Raw genomic sequence first — 11,192 nt, forward strand, 5'->3', positions numbered from 1 at the left:
ATAACGCAAAACTCTCTCTAGAGCTTTCCAATGCACATCTTCTGGTTTTGAGACAAACCGACTCAGTTTGCTAACAGCAAAAGAGATGTCAGGCCTTGTAGCACTTGCTAAGTACATAAGCGAGCCAATAATCTGAGAATATTTCAATTGATCTCTAGCAATTCTTTGATTCTTTCGAAGTAACACACTCGCATCATATGGTGTTGGAGAGGGCTTGCAGTCACTATAGCCAAAGCGACTCAAGATCTTTTCCACATAATGAGATTGAAGCAATGTAATCCCACCATCATCGTCTCTCAACAACTTGATGTTCAGAATGACATCAGCCACTCCTAAATCCTTCATCTCAAAACAGCGAGATAGAAAATCCTTGACCTCCTTAATAACATTCAGATTTGTTCCGAAAATCAGTATGTCATCAACATACAAGCAAAGGATAACTCCCTCGCCCCCACCATGGCGATAGTACACACATTTGTCAGCTTCGTTTACAACAAAGCCTGCAGCTGTTAAAGTTCTTTCAAACTTCTCATGCCACTGTTTGGGTGCTTGCTTGAGTCCATACAACGACTTCAGCAACTTGCACACTTTCCCTTCCTGACTATCTATTACAAACCCATCTGGTTGTTCCATATAAATTTCCTCGTCCAACTCTCCATTTAGGAAAGCAGTCTTAACATCCATTTGATGAACGAGAAGACCATGTGAGGCAGCTAGTGAAAGTAGAACTCGAATAGTGCTCAGTCGAGCCATAGGTGAGTAAGTATCAAAGAAGTCTTCACCTTCCTTTTGGGTATAACCCTTAGCCACGAGCCGAGCCTTGTACTATTCAATAGTACCATCAGGCCTAAGCTTCTTCTTGAATACCCATTTGCACCAGATTGGCACTAGATCCTCCCTCAATACCTCGAGCACATGTATCCTTTGCTCTCACATTTTCTTCCACATCAAGAGTGCCAATGAGATCCGGGACGGAAAACTCCTGTCTCTTATGTTTCAGTAAGGTAGCAAAGTTCCTCCACGAAGAAGGAAGCTTAGTGATGATACCTCCGGCAACAAACTTGTCTAGTAGCATACAACTGAAGTGCTCAAGTTCTCTAGCAAATGACTGTATCTCATGAGCTTGCTCAACCACGGAGCGCTCTTCAGTCATCCTGTAATCATAGAATTGCTTCATGATGTACAGCTGAGTGCCAGCATCCGAGACCCCAAACTTGGCCTCGAGTGCATCCCACATATCTTTTCCATTATCAATTGAAGCATAAGCATCAACTATGTTCTCACCAAGAACACTCAAGAGAGCAGCCTTAAACAGAGTATCCATTTTCTGAAAAGCTTGTGCCTGTTGAGCATCAAACTCTCCTTCAGGTTTGCCAAGAGTGGCGTCATAGCAACTCATGGTTTGAAACCATAAGACTGCTCTCACGCGCCACCTCTTATAGTGGATACCCTCAAACATAGGAGGTCTCATGGAAGCAGCAAAACCACTCGGGGTAAATTGCCTATAATAAGTTTTTGGATTGTTGGAAATATGAGCAATTTACCATATGATTTTATTAACGGAAATACTAGATAAAGCATGACTAAAGTAGCAGAGATAAATCAAGTCATGCGATCTGACAAAGAGAAGGTAGATAACATCTGCAAATATAAACTAGAACCGAACATCTCTAGAGTAGATAGTAGACCAAGTAGCATATATGAAGTAGAACCTATCATGTGTAGGGCAAGGACTAGAACAAGGAACTGTGGCAGAACCTCTAACAGGAAAAACAAGAACACGTACGGGACATCAGCTGCAACAGTAGCACTGGACTTGGGGTCGGTGTCCTCGTTAGCCATGTCGTGGAGGAGGTTGTCGACGTCGGGGTCCGGGGTGTCCGTGACGAAGAAGTCAGTAGTCGCGCAGAGCGCAGTGTTCAGGAACCGGTGGCGAGAGGAAGAATGAGTTCTGGTGCGTCTCTCTGAGAGGAGCGACCTCCCTTTTATAGGCGCAAGAGAACCTCCCTTATAAGAAGGTCCAACTCCCACTAAACTAGCAATGTGGGACTAAACTTTAGTAGTATCCCTTGCCTTGCACAATTGGGTTAAATGGGCCTCTAGGATTTATTAGAAATTTCTGAAATAGTTATTGGGCTACCCAAAATAGACTAAATTCCATCAAAGACTAACAAAATCTCCTCGTGTGCACTCTCTGCGATCTGCCGACACCTGTCTAACCGAAGTGACAGGTGTCTGACACTCACCCGTGTTCATGACTCGCGCGATGGCTTCTTGGCACGTTCTGCACGACCTCGACACATTTCTAAGATCGAGCGGAACACGCCGAGAAGCGAAAAGGAGCCGAGGGAAGGAGCGATGCATGTGGCGAAAGGATTACATGGGATGCTCTAGCTTGACAGGTGGCGGTAGATCGTAGAGGGCACACACAAGAGGAGATCTGCGTACGGTCTCCACCAATTTTTTCCCTATCGTGTTGACATGATGATATATCAATATCAACTAAAACAGAATCATCTAATGGTCGGCGTGTTCTTAAGACTCATTTAGTTTGCCATGTGTATAATTTTTTTTATATACACACATACTATTCCTAACGACTTCTCGTCGTTTTTTGCCCACAAGATTAGTCATGTTTTCGGTAGTATCTTTCCTATGGCGCTCCATATGTGTTAAAAATTAGGGTAGTGCTTGCCCTAGACCTCGCCACCCGATCTAATCCCCCCTAGCTTGCTTGCGTGTGTACTCTTGGGTGTAGCTGCCACCGCCGTGAGTGTTGTTGGTGCCGAGGAACTTCATTGCATCATCGCCACCCCCTCCCCTTGTAGTAGCGCAGTGATAGGTTGCAGCAACACTAACAATCTTTGTAGCATCCTCGGTTACCGCATCGGCGACGGTACTTTGCAACACCGACGCTGCCCCTTTTAAGCGTCGGTGGTGTCCCCATTTTGGCAGTTCATGACGGCTTGCAGCACTAGTGCCAGTCTTGTAGCACCCCGATGGCCTCTGCATCATTACGATGCACACAACCATATTTCATTAAAGTTCAAGACCATCAATCTCTAACACCAACATAGTACTCAAAAATAAAAAACAAGCCACAACCAGCACAAATCTAGATATTTTTTACCCTCACTAATGTGTAAAGGCGTAGATATTTTTTGGTGAGCTATGTGTTTCCAAACCAAATAATCCTCCCAGAATCTCACTTGAGAGCCATCTTTGTTGTTAAACATCCCAAGCCGTAAAAAATCCCGTTTTACATTCATCAGGCCGGGCCACAAATTAGACTCCCTGATTCCACTCTACCTAAGACTCTTGGATCTCCCAAGTATTTATTTTGGATAAGTTCCTGTCACATGCCGTCCTCCTTGATTAACTTAGACAACCTTGTTGCATTGTTGACTGAAGTACCTGATTATTTCTCTTACTTGCATTGTTGGCTGAAGTGCCTCTTACGCTATCTAGCGCGCTCGCTTCGATGCACAAATGCTCTTACAGGAATCTGGTCAATATGCGAGGTTCAGCTAGACAAAACTGATTAGAATATATCACAGATAACGGATTATTGTAAATTTATCTGTTCATTCCAAGTTAGCAACTGATCCGTAGCAGGTAGATTATCCTCACAAAATTAACTGTCCAGACACTTCGTGAAGTTGAAGGAGGTTTTATGTTAGGTTGATCTCTCCACCAATGGGCCCAACGGCTCATTGGGCCCTTGACCCACGCCCTGATCGGGGGCGTCCAGCCCAAGCAAGGCTGGTGGGCCCTGTCGCGCAGTGCTATAAAGAGGAGGTGGGGACCAGGGGCACGGGGTACGAGGTTCGTCACCGCCACTGTTCCCCACTCCTAACCCTATCCGATCCAGAGGGAGGCACTGAAGCGATGGGAAGCTCCACCGCTGCCACTCATGCACTTCACCGTCGACCTCTACACCGACCGTCGCTGCCCGTGCGCAGTCCTCCATCGACGAACCAGCAATGGCCGGAACGCTAAGGTAAACACCCGAATACAGACAATATCCCACTGATCTACTCCTAGTCGATCCAGTAAGTCAATCAATGGTATCTAAGAGCCAGTCTAGTGAGTACATCAAGTTGGGAAAGAAAGATTCGGAAACGAATCAAAAGAGAAAAGAAAACGAACACAGATACGATTTCGATCTCGGATCGAAGCAGATAGAGAGAAAAGAACTCCTCGTCGGAAAAGTTGCGCCGCCGCAACGGCCGCGTCATTCCTCTCGATTCGGACGCGCATCGGCAAGCCGAGGCGTCGGACGAAGAACAACCGGAGCTAGCTCAACGTTATGCCGGCAAAGAAAAGAAAAAAGACAAAAAAAAGAGAGAGGGAGGCACCGCGGCCCAACCGCTTGACGGCGGCGCGCTCACCCCAAGGGGAACGCACCACCGGCGAAGGGATCGGCAACGGCGCCGCCACTCCACACCGTCGGGCGCTACAAGGGAGCAGAGGTGGCCTCGGCCTCGCATCTTTCTCTCTATCAAAGGAAGAAAAGGGGAAGGGGAAAGTGGAGAATGGGTGCTCGCGCGCTGCCGTGGCGACGCCGTCGCCGGCGGCCGACGGGGCCCTCGGTGTCTCTCTCTTTTTCTCTGTCGCAGGAGGCGGAGGAAGAAAGAGATGGAGAAAGAAAAGGAAGGAAGGGAGCTCGAGCGGCGCAGCACGGCGCGGTGGTGCGTCACCGTCGCCGGCGACCGGCGCGGCACGGTGACCGAGTGGCCGGCGTCGAGCGCAACGGCTCATTTCGGGAGCGAGAGAAGAGCGGCGCGAGAGGGAAAGAATGGCCTAGGGTTCGTCCCGAGCGGCGCGGTTGGTTGTTTCGTTCGATCGCATCGCGCGCGCGGCCGTCGGATCGCGGTGAACGGCCAGGATCAAAACCCTAGTGCACAGCGGGCTTCTTGGGCCGAAAGTATAGGCGGGTCCAGGCCGGCTGGGCCGCGCGCTGGGCCGAGGCCTTAGCCGCACGCCGTTGCTGCTGCAGATTTTGTCCAGTTTCTGGGCAGATTTTAAATAGCTTTCCTATGCAATTTTTTCCAACGAAAATTTTGTCTAGAAAATAGAAAAGTGACAGAAAAAGTTTCTGAAAATGCAAATAGAAAATTTTCAGAAAAAGAAAAGTTCATGAATTTTATAAAGAAAATTAAAAAGTTCATGATTTTGTTTATTCGGTCAAATAAAAGTTCTATAAAGAATATAAAGTCCATGAATTTTTTATTCATGTTTTCCGCTGCAAAATAAAGAAAAGTGCTCTTTTAAAAGAAAAATAAAATTGTTTTTGAATAGAATATTGTAAAGTTTCCGCTGCAAAGTAAAAGTTTGATCCTCCAATTAAATTGGAACCAACGGGAAAATTTAATTGGAAGAACTGTTCTTAGCATTGTTTTTCCCCTGTGGGTGAAATAAGATCCAGGTGAAATAAGATGCATATAGTTTCCGCTATGACAAAAGAAAGATATTTGTTTTAAAGTTAAAATATGGTATTGTTATTTTCTGACTAACGTTGATGATAACAATACTATAATTCTATGAGTCTAATGTTCAAAGCTTAAACTCTGATAAATTTTGTGTCAAAGTGATCAATTTTCAGAGAACAGTTAAAGATGAACTAGAGAAATGCATATTTCTTGTTTCCGCTGCAATAAAGTTGATGATGATGATTATTTCTTAGCAAAGTTGTTTAATAGAAATACTATCATCACATTGTTTATGAGTTATATGCATTATTTCCATTTCCGCCCAACGGTGATATGGAATTAATGTAGAAGAACGAGTTTTATTCTAATTCTACCACAACGGTGATTTAGAGTATAAAGAAAGTTTTAAAAAGTTTAATGTGCATATTTTTTTAACCAGACCAACGTAGGGTTATTTTTTATGCTCATTATTGTTGATTATTGGCTAAGTTTTCTCAAACTAAAAGTTTTCCATGCTTTCATTCGTGAAAGCGAATGGCTAGGTACTTGTTACCCGAAAGATGACCAAGAAAGGTCATAACGTGAGGGAGTATGTTCTCTCTAAAGAATGGCTTCAAAAGAAAAGAATTCTTGGATATTAATCCAAGAAAAGAAAACAAATAGATCATTGAGAGTCTTGGTTGACGAATGTCTTTCATGTATTCTATAGGAAGAAGATTTTTCAGTCAACACTTTTTGAGATGAAACAAGCAACATGCGTGTTTAATTTGACCAACGTCGGATTAAGCATGTGTGTCAAAGAGCGTTCGGATTTATTCCTGAATTTCATGATTGCATATGCAGTCAAAAGAGCCAATTCTGGCATTTATGTTCCTTACAGGGAATTACCCGCATAGCGGGAAAAGAGGATTATGATAAAACCCGCATGGCGGGGAAAGCCTGAGAAAATACCAGCGTAACTGGGTAAAGTTGACATAGTATTATGTCAAAAATCCTATACGTCAGGAGAAATTTTGGCTAAGACTTATCCTGTGTGACAGGAGAAAGATATGATGACTCATGTGCGTTTAATGTGTCCCACTCTGGGAGAAAGTATGGAGTAGCTATTATGCTTTCCTAGTATCGACCGTACACCTTATGTGCAACGGTCATCCAAAGAGAATAAAAGTTACAGACGAACCTAAAGATAAGAATGATATGCAAGTGTGATGTGACGTCCCCGATTTGACCGTACACTAATCATGCACGCAAATGTGTACGACCAAGATCAGGGACTCACGGGAAGATATCACAACACAACTCTAAAACATAAATAAGTCATACAAGCATCATAATACAAGCCAGGGGCCTCGAGGGCTCGAATACAAGTGCTCGATCACAGACGAGTCAGCGGAAGCAACAATATCTGAGTACAGACATAAGTTAAACAAGTTGCCTTAAGAAGGCTAGCACAAAAGTAGCAACGATCGAAGAGGCAAGGCCTCCTGCCTGGGACCTCCTAACTACTCCTGGTCGTCGTCAGCGGCCTGCACGTAGTAATAGGCACCTCCAGTGTCGTAGGTGTCGTCGTCGACGGTGGCGTCTGGCTCGTGGACTCCAACATCTGGTTGCGACAACCAGATAGATAGGAAAGGGGGAAAGAGGGAGAGAAGCAACCGTGAGTACTCATCCAAAGTACTCGCAAGCAAGGAGCTACACTACATATGCATGGTTATATGTGTAAAGGGGCATATCAATGGACTGAACTGCAGAATGCCAGAATAAAAGGGGGATAGCTAGTCCTGTCGAAGACTACGCTTCTGGTCATCTCCATCCTGCAGCATGTAGAAGAGAGTAGATTGAAGTCCTCCAAGTAGCATCGCATAGCATAATCCTACCCGGCGATCCCCTCCTCGTCGCCCTGTTAGAGAGCGATCACCGGGTTGTATCTGGCACTTGGAAGGGTGTATTTTATTCAGTATCCAGTTCTAGTTGTCATAAGGTCAAGGTACAACTCCGGGTCATCCTTTTACCGAGGGACACGGCTATTCGAATAGATAAACTTCCCTGCAGGGGTGCACCACATAACCCAACACGCTCGATCCCATTTGGCCGGACACACTTTCCTGGGTCATGCCCGGCCTCGTAAGATCAACACGTTGCAGCCCCACCTAACTAAGCACAGCAGACGGACAAGAATGTAGGGCCACTGATGGAAAACTAGCATCCTATACTAAGCATGTAGGATTGCAGGTAAAGGTATCAACAGTAGTAGCAAGGATAGGCTATGCATCAGGATAGGATATCGAAAAGCAGTAACATGCTACACTACTCTAATGCAAGCAGTATAGAGAAGAATAGGCGATATCTGGTGATCAAGGGGGGGCTTGCCTGGTTGCTCTGGCAAGTAGGAGGGGTCGTCGACTCCGTAGTCGAACTGGGCAGCAGCAGTGTCGGTCTCGTAGTCTACCGGAGAGAAGAGGGGGAAGAAACAGTAAATACAATGCAAACATAAGCATGACGATGCGTGGCATGACAATGAGCGGTGCTAGGGGTGTCCTAACGCGACAGTAGGTGGTACCGGTGAAGGGGGGGAACATCCGGGAGGTATTCCCGATGTTTCGCGTTTTCGGACAGACGGACCGGAGGGGGAAAGTTGCTAGTTCGATAGGTTAGGGAGGTGTGGTGGACGAACGGACTGCGTATTTGGATTCGTCTCATCGTTCTGAGCAACTTTCATATAGAAAACATTTTCATCCGAGTTACGGTTTAAAAGATATGAATTTTCAAAGTTTATTTGAATTTCTGGAATTATTTAAATTAAGCAAAAATGAATTATGATGTCAGCATGAGGCAATGCTGACGTCAGCAGGTCAGCAGGTCGGCTGACCAGTCAAACCAGACAGGTGGGTCCAGTGGGACCCACATGTCAGCCTCTGTTAGTCTAATATTTGTTTAAACTAAACTAACAGTCTAATTAGAGGGGTGGGCCCCATATGTCAGTGAGTGATTAGTTAATCTAATTATTTTTATTTATAAAACATTTTTTCTTTTTTTTTTCTTTTTTTTTATTTTTGCGGCGGGGCCCGCACGTCAGTGACTGGGCCTGCCCAGTCAGCACGTTGACCCAGTCAACGGGGCCCACGGGGCCCACTGGCAGGGGCACTGGGGTGGCCCCAGGCCAGCCACGTCAGCGTCAGGTCAGTACGGCGGCCGGAGCAACTCCGGCGAGCCAAACGCGGCGGCGCGGCTCGGGAGGGGTGCGGGTTTCACGCACAGGGGGTTTGCGGGGGCGTGGCTGGGCGCGTTCGACGCGGCTCGGCGCCGCGCGTCCAACGGTGGTGGCCGGAGGGGCTGGAACGGGCGGGGGCGAGCGCTACGAGCTCGCCGGCGGCGAGGTGCTACGGGTGCCCGACGGAAACGCGGCTACGGCGGGCTATCGAGCAAGCGGAGGGGCTGGGGGGGGGGTCTACGTACGGTGGGGAGTGCAACGGGCTTGAGCCCGTGACCAAAATGTCACCGGAGACCCGCCGGCGGCGAGCTCCGCGGCGCGGCGTTCGGGCGCGCGTGGGGGAGCAGCTAGGGAACGAGGGCGAGCTAACGGAGAGGGGGAGGAGAAGCGGGAGCTCACAGCGGAGCCGTAGGGATTGGCAGTGAGCTCGGGGAGGGCGCGGGGTAGCCGGAATCGGCGACGAACGACGGCAGCCGAAGGTTGAAGACGAGCTCGGGGAGGTCGGTGCAGAGGCGCTCGGCTCGTTCCCGATGGCGTAGTCGACGTAGTCGACGGCGGGGAGTCGTCCGGGCACGTCGTCGGGGCAATCGGGGCACGGTGGCCGCGAGTACGACGGTGAACGGCGGCGAGCACGCGCGGGCAGTGGGGGATCGAAGGGGAGAGGGAGGTGGATCTGGCGGGGGGGAAGGCGCAGAGGCCGAGAGGGAGAGCGGGGGTGAGTGGGAGAGAGGCCCGAGGAGGCAGGGGTGCTGGCGCCCTTATCCTCCCCGTCGCCGGCGAGGGGGTGCGGCGGGGACGGCCACTGTTCGACCCCGGTCGGGGGAACAGGGAAGGGGGCGAGGGGGGAGAGGTGGGCTGGGCCGGGGGGTCGGGGGTGGCGGCCCAGTTTGGGCCACGGGTCCAGTGGGGGGAAAGGGCCTTCTCTCTTTTTTCTTTTTTTTTTCTCTGTCTGTTCTGTTTTCTGTTTTCTTTTTATTTGTTTATTTTCTTTTCTGTTTTATTTCATTTAAAAGTATTTAGGTATTTTATAAAAAAAATTCTCTGTCTGTTCTGTTTTCTGTTTTCTTTTTATTTGTTTATTTTCTTTTCTGTTTTATTTCATTTAAAAGTATTTAGGTATTTTATAAAAATGTGTTTTCTCCACCATAATTACCAGCGTATTATTTGACACCCACCGAACATTTTTGTTTAAATTTTTGAAAACTTTTATTTTCACTTTAATTATATTTGAAGTTTGAACTAGGAGTTTGAAAAGGAAGGTGATTCAAATGTGATCAAGCCCTGTTTAGCAACATGATTAGCTTAATCACAGGGAGTTACTGTAGCATGATTCTCAGGGTGTTACATGTGACTTGCAAAAGTACTAATGATAAAGAACTATTTTGAGTTTCCGCAATGGAATGAGGAATAAGGAAAAAGTACTCCCATATCGTTAACAGATAACTTCATTACATATGAAGTAATCAGATACATGAAGTAGATACTCGAAGTTTCCTCAATTCACAAGAGTTGTGAATGGTTTTTCGAAATTGTGGCAGAAAAGTTCTTGCCACATTTCGAGGGGGAGAAAGAAATATGAGATATCCATTAATGAAGAATGTGATCATTTGGGGGAGTACGACGATCATAATAATACCCCTAAAGAAAAGAAATAGATGTATTCCTGGATCTTTTACAGTTCCGAAAGCAGACTAAGGAATACTAAGACAGTGCTTAAAGTGCCATAAAGAAGAAAATTTTAACAGAATAAACCCAAATAATAAAGTTTAAAGATACGCCATTCTTTGTGAAGATGGAGTAATCTAGGGGAGCATGGTATGAAGATACCTAAGACTCAAATAGATTGTATCTGGGGGAGCATGTTGTATGACCTATACAACACCCGTTGTTAGCTCTATAAAGGAGGAATGATTAAACAGGAGGTCCCTGTAAAACCTATTGCCTCTTGGAAGTGAAAGACTACAATTAATTTGCCTCTTGGCAATGACAGAGCAACAACATCCCCATATGAAAGATGTGCCAGTACCTGAGACACAGATGGTCTCAAGGAATGAGAAAATCAGATACTTCTGATTACTATAAAGTCTATGTTAGTGAAATTCAAATGGAGGTTGATCCCACCTCATTTAAAGCGCTCAATCGAGTTTTGAGAAGTGTCTGCTTATCTAAATGATAAGAGACTATGTGAGATGAAATGAAATTGGTGAATTCTGACGATGTTCGGGACTCATGAGTAATTTCCAATGGAGCCAAAACAGTAGGCTGTAAAGAGTCTACAAGGACAATGTGACTCCAAAGGAAATATGTAAAGGTGTAAAACACGACTAAAATCGAAAGGTTTGTAGCGCATTTTACACTGAATAGATTACAATGAGTGTTGGTAGCACATCATGATCTGAGTTACATCAGATGAAAGTAAAGAACACAGGGGATACTGACTAAAGAAGTCTTTTATGGACTAAAGCAATCAAATGTTGTTTTGGGTTAAAGAAAATGAGAGAACAATTGTGTTTGTATAAAGTTATAGAATGGGAATTTCATTTCCTATA

This window comes from Triticum aestivum, chromosome 7D, assembly GCF_018294505.1.
Source record: "Triticum aestivum cultivar Chinese Spring chromosome 7D, IWGSC CS RefSeq v2.1, whole genome shotgun sequence".
NCBI classification, from domain to species: Eukaryota; Viridiplantae; Streptophyta; class Magnoliopsida; order Poales; family Poaceae; genus Triticum; species Triticum aestivum.